Raw genomic sequence first — 6,423 nt, forward strand, 5'->3', positions numbered from 1 at the left:
GCCTGACTGCCTGTCAGACTCACTCTGTCGAGTGGCACTGCAGTCGGGGTGGCGCAGGCGGCGCTGTCCTTCTGTCAGACTGGCCAGTGGAGCAGTGGAGTGACGGCGGTCACTTCGGCTCTGCCGGGGGCGCGTGTCAGGATAGAGGTGTCAGGCCACCTTTGCGTTAAATGCCCCCGCAATTTGGTCAATCGGTGCGGCGATTTAGTCAAGGTTGCTTCTGAGCGAAGCCAAGGCCTCGGGCAAGCCGGTGATGTGTCCGCCATAAAAAGGGGGCCTCGGGCGAGACGGAAGTCTCTCGAGGTCGGCTGCCTTTGGCCGAGGCTAGGCTCGGGTGAAGCGTGATCGAGTCACTCGTGTGGACTGATCCCTGACTTAATCGTACCCATCAGGCCTTTGCAGCTTTATGCTGATGGGGGTTACCAGCTGAGAATTAGGCGTCTTGAGGGTACCCCTAATTATGGTCCCCGACAGTAGCCCCCGAGCCTCGAAGGGAGTGTTAGCACTCGCTTGGAGGCTTTTGTCGCACTTTTTTGCAAGGGGACCAGCCTTTCTCGGTTGCATTTTGTTCCGGTGGGTGTAGCCCCCGAGGCCTCGAAGGAGTGGTTACACTCCTTCGAGGTCTTAATACTTCACTTAACGCTTCGGCTGGTCTGGTCGTTCCCTCATGCGAACTGGCCGTAGCCCGGGTGCACGGTCGGGGCCCAAGCTCTCGGGCTGGTATGTTGACGCTGTCAACGATTTGGCCGGAGCCGGTTTTTGCGAGAGCAGCCCCCGAGCCTCTGCACAGGGCGAGAGGACGATCAGGGACAGACTCGACTTTTTACATACGCCCCTACGTCGCCTTTCCGCAAGGAGGAGGGGGGGAGTGCGCCATGTTACCCTCGGTGGGCACCGAACATGGTGTCTCCGGTGAGCTGCAAGCGGGTAATCCGAGTGGACGTCCGTGCCCCGTTCGTTGGGGGTCGGCTAGGGGCCCAGAGGCACGCCCAAAAGTACCTGCGGGTGATTTGCCGGACCCGGTCCCCTGGCGACGGGGTCCGAGGGCTCGATGCCTCCCTCCGATGGGATTCCGTTACAAGATCGTTCCCGCTGGTCTCGGAAATGTCCTAGGGTACCTCGGGAGCGCAGCCCGAGCCTTGGTTATGTATCGAACGTACCCCTGGTCATCCCTCGCTCGGTGTCTGAGGCGACTGTGAACCCTTCGGGGGCCAGCCTTCGAACCCCTGATCAGTAATGGGCGCGGAGCCCGAGTAGCCTGAGGCGGCCATGGAGCCCTTCGGGGGGCTGGCCTTCGAACCACTGACCAGTAGTGGGTGTCGGGCCCACGCGATCTGAGGCGACTGTTGAACCCTTCGGAGGGCCAGCCTTCGAACCCCTGATCAGTAATGGGGGGCTCGGAGCCCGATTCCTTCGCGGAGAAGGATCCCTTTCGGGGTATCCCCCTTTCCCGGTCCCTGTTGCAAGAGATAGAGAAAGAGGAAAACGGAAAAGGATACGAAATCGGACGACGTGGCGTACCTTTTCTGACGCGGTTATTACGGCGAAGGTGAAGCGCCGCGCGCTCCTCCTGCCAGAGCCGCCGCGTGTCCCGCCGCGGAGTTAATGCGACGGGGCGAGTGGTTGGCGAGGCGGCCGTTGCGTGCGTGCGATCCGTTCGAGGAACGGGTCACGGGTGCACCGTCTCCACGCCGTGAGAGGAGGCTCTCTTGCTGTCTCAGGATGGGACGTGAGCCTGGCTGACGACGTGACCGCTGCGCCCGCCCGCCTGCCACCGCTATCACTGCCGGCCCACTTTCGGTCGCTTTGACCGACGTGCCAGGTTGGCGCTGTTGGGTCGCCTCGAGTCGTGGCATAGGCTTTGCAACCGAAGAGGCGCGATGGTGGCACAAGTGGCGGTGCGGTTGCTTGCATGCAGCAACTGGTGCGCCGGTTGCTCGACGCGTGGGCCTGGGTTCCCAAGCTGGCGTGTCAGAAGTCGGAGAAGCGCGTCCATCTGGCGCGGTTGCATGCCGCCTGCATGGCTGCCCGCCCCTTCTGCCCGTTGGTCTGGGCGGAAATGGGGGGTCGCCTGTGACCGCCGGACGGTCGTGCGCACCACGCGCGGCGGTTTGGCTTCTTCTGCCCTGAGCTGGCTTGCATGACATGCGGGACCCAGCCCCCGAGTCGCAGGGGAGGGCCTTGGAGCGTGTTGGAGAAGACTCAGCCCGCGGCGTCTGGGGGCGCACGTAGGGAGAGTTGCCTTTTAAAAGGAGGGAGACTCCTTTCGTAAGGCAACCATGTCTTCTTTCTCCCTTAAGCGTCGTGTCTTCCCATCTTCCAAGCCCCCGGATGGGGGGTATCCGCCGCCTTTCCGCCTCCTCGTTGGAGGAACGCAACTCCATGGGAGTTGGTACCTCTCAGCCATCGTTCGGCTTCAAGGATTTTCATCAGCCGGCCCGGCCGTACCCCCATGCCGACGATCACCCAGGATGGTGACCGCCGGTTTCTGGGTGGGGAAGAGCAAGCCGGGCTGTGATCTTGGTCCCACCCTCAGCTTCAAGGATGTTCATCATCCCCGCTGGGGTGGGAGCCACGCTGAGCCGGTGCTCTACCTTCCGCGCGGGTCCGCGGGTCGCCCTTTCCCACGGCGTTTGGGGGTGGAGGCGCTCGCTGGCCCTGCGGACGGCGCGGACTCAGACAACGTGGGTCTGAACGACGGCGGGCGTTGTCACCTCCAGCGTGTCGGAGTCGTCGGCCGGGCTTCCGGCGGCCCCTCCTGCCGGAGGGTGACCGCCACATCGTGTGCACAGGAGGACCACCCAGGATTCCGCGCGCCGTTAGGGCGGCGTTCGTGTTCTGGGGTGGTCCTGCTTTTGCACTGGGACGGCGCCCCCGCGCAGTGGCCGGCGCCCCACTCGTCTGGGAGGATTTGAGTGGGGATCTGCCGGGGGGCTGGTATCCCCTGCCAGCCATCGGCGCCGATGCGGAGGCGGCTCGAGAAGTCCCCGTCACCGACGGGATCACTGCCACCACCCGCGCCTCGGGCCACCGCGCTGGCGTGCTTGTCCTCGCCCCTCGAGCATCGGTGGGGGCGAGGGCAAGATTGCAGCAGCGCCGACCCACTGTCGCCGTAGTCGGGATGGGCGGCGGCGAGCCGGCCATCGGTCTTCTGTGGCTCCGCAGGCCTTCCCCATGGAGTGGGGTCGTTCGTACCTGCGGAGGGGGGAACCGGAGTTCCGTTCGTAATGGCACTTTGGATGCCAGTGTTTTTTGTTCATTGCGGCTGTCGAGGCCTGAACGTGTATGTAATTTCGGCACGGAGCCGTGTTTTTTTCTCATTTTCGAGCATTAAGTCTCGCCTGTTGATTATCTGAACCGCTTTACCAAGCATGAGTTGCCCCATGTCAAGGTGACGGGTGAGGTATCCGTATCCCGGAGGCGTAGGAATCCCTCGGCCCGTTCGGCCTTGTTGTCTGGGGCTCCTCTAGCTTAGTTGAAGAGACCCCTCGGCCGCCCTTTGGTGGACCGAGGCCAGGGGTAGCGATATCAGTATGAACAGAGGCGGAGTTGGCTCGAGAATGGGAACCTGGTTGGCCGGAGCCTAGCCGTGTTGTCCGTCAGCGGAGCCGACGCCAAAGTCGATCAGTCGAGGCCTCTGGTCGGGCTGGCGCCCTTGGAAGCCGGTTGACCGAGGCCCCAGGGGTAACCGGTTGAGCCGCCTGCTCGGGCTGGATTCCCGGAGGAGTCCCTGGACCGCGGCGCCGCCCGAGGCTGGGTCGGGCTTTGCTGAAGACGTCGTCGATGCCGAGGGTGCTACGGCTCCCTTCAGCGTGAAGATCCGAGCCTGCAGGACCAGATCATCTTGTAGCGTGTGCTTTCTGCGGCCGCCGAGGCCAGAAGAACACACCCTCGCCGCGCTTGCGAAGCCGCGTCTTTTTTTCCTCTTGTTTCGAGCATCTGGACTCTGTCGGTAACAGGGATGTTTGTGTGAGCGAGAGCTGCTTTTCGCGGAAGGGACGAGTGAGGTATCCGTATCCCGGAGGCGTGGGAATCCCTCGGCTCGGTCGGCCTTACGGCTTACGCGTACTTTCACTCGTCCATGAGGCCCTGTCCCCGACTCAGTCGAGAAAGCTTGAAGGACTGCTTCGGCAGGAGAGCTTCCGAGCGTGATGACTCGTTCGGTCCACGGAGTCGCTTTATCCGAGCGCAAGTTACTTATCGCAGAAGGTGATGAGTGAGGTATCCGTATCCCGGAGGCGTAGGAGTCCCTCGGCTCGGTCAGCCTTGGCTGCTTACGTGTACCTCGTCGTTTCCAGGATCCGCTTTCCGAAGTAGTCAAGAAGCACGAAAGAAATCCTGCTAAAAAGAGATCCTTTTTCGAGGAAAAATTCGACGCAGAGGGGGTCTCCCCCCTTTTAGCCCCCGAGGGAGGGTCGGGCTTTGCCGAGGCTAGGCCGACCCTTCCTTGACGACTAAACTTTGCGTAGGTGCGAGGTATATAAACAACTTGAAAACATCTTAAGGGTAGAAGCGACGTAGCTGTTTGATGTTCCAAGCGTTGCCGTAGATCTCGCCTTGATTGTTGGCCAGCTTGTATGTTCCGGGCTTCAGAACTTTGGCGATGACGAATGGCCCTTCCCAGGGGGGCGTGAGCTTGTGCCTCCCTCGGGCGTCTTGCCGCAGCCGAAGCACCAGGTCGCCCACCTGGAGTTCTCGGGACCGGACCCCTCGGGCGTGGTAGCGTCGCAGGGACTGTTGGTACCGCGCCGAGTGTAGTAAGGCCCTGTCCCGAGCTTCCTCCAGCTGGTCCAGCGATTCCTCTCGGCTAGCTTGGTTGCTTTGTTCGGTGTAGGCCCTCACCCTCGGGGAGCCGTACTCCAGGTCAGTGGGCAAGATAGCTTCAGCCCCGTAGACCAGGAAAAACGGCGTGAAGCCCGTGGCACGACTCGGCGTCGTCCTTAGGCTCCAGACCACCGAGGGGAGTTCCTTCATCCATCGCTTGCCGAACTTGTTGAGGTCGTTGTAGATCCGAGGCTTGAGCCCTTGTAGAATCATGCCATTGGCACGCTCTACTTGCCCATTCGACATGGGATGAGCCACGGCGGCCCAGTCCACCCGGATATGGTGATCCTCGCAAAAATCCAAGAATTTTTTGCCGGTGAACTGGGTGCCGTTGTCGGTGATGATGGAGTTTGGGACCCCGAAGCGATGGATGATGTTGGTGAAGAATGCCACCGCCTGCTCGGACCTGATGCTGTTCAGAGGTCGGACCTCGATCCACTTGGAGAATTTGTCGATGGCGACCAGCAGGTGCGTGTAGCCCCCGGGCGCCTTCTGCAAGGGACCGACGAGGTCCAGACCCCATACAGCAAAGGGCCAGGTGATGGGTATTGTTTGCAGAGCCTGAGCGGGCAGGTGTGTCCGCTTCGCATAGAATTGGCACCCTTCGCAGGTGCGGACAATTCTAGTGGCGTCAGCCACCGCCGTTGGCCAGTAGAAGCCTTGCCGGAAAGCATTTCCGACAAGGGCTCGGGGCGCTGCGTGGTGGCCGCAAGCCCCCGAGTGTACTTCTTGCAGCAGTTCCCGACCTTCGGCGATGGAGATGCACCGCTGGAGGATGCCCGAGGGGCTGCGATGGTAGAGCTCCTCTTCGTCGCCCAGCAAGACGAATGACTTGGCGCGTCGCGCCACCCGCCGAGCCTCGACTTGGTCGAGGGGTAGCTCTCCTTGGCGGAGATATTGCAGGTACGGGGCCTGCCAATCTTGATCTGGTGTGGCCCCGCTCTGCCCTTCCTCGACGTTCAGTGCCCTGCCCTCGGGGGCCGAGGGTACCTCGGGCTGGGCCGAGGGTGCCTCGGGCTGGGCCGAGGGTGCCTCGGGCTGAGCCGAGGGTACCTCGGGCTGAGCCGAGGGTACCTCGGGCTCGGGCGTGTCGTCGAGCTTGACGGAGGGTTGATGCAGATCCCGGGAGAAGACGTCCGGGGGGACTGTCGTTCGCCCCGAGGCTATCTTAGCCAGCTCGTCTGCGGTTTCGTTGTAGCGTCGAGCGATGTGGTTGAGCTCGAGCCCGAAGAACTTGTCTTCCAGGCGCCGAACCTCGTCGCAGTAGGCCTCCATCTTCGGGTCGCGGCAGTGGGAGTTCTTCATGACTTGGTCGATGACGAGCTGCGAACCACCGCGAGCGTCGAGGCGTCTGACCCCTAGCTCGATGGCGATCCGCAATCCGTTGACCAGAGCTTCGTACTCGGCCACATTGTTGGACGCCGGGAAGTGGAGGCGCAGCACGTAGCGCAAGTACTTTCCGAGGGGCGAGATGAAGAGCAGGCCCGCGCCGGCCCCCGTCTTCATCAGCGACCCGTCGAAAAACATGGTCCAGAGCTCCGGTTGGATCGGGGTCGTTGGCAGTTGGGTGTCGACCCATTCGGCCGCGAAATTCGCCAA

This window comes from Zea mays, chromosome 3, assembly GCF_902167145.1.
Source record: "Zea mays cultivar B73 chromosome 3, Zm-B73-REFERENCE-NAM-5.0, whole genome shotgun sequence".
Taxonomy (NCBI): domain Eukaryota; kingdom Viridiplantae; phylum Streptophyta; class Magnoliopsida; order Poales; family Poaceae; genus Zea; species Zea mays.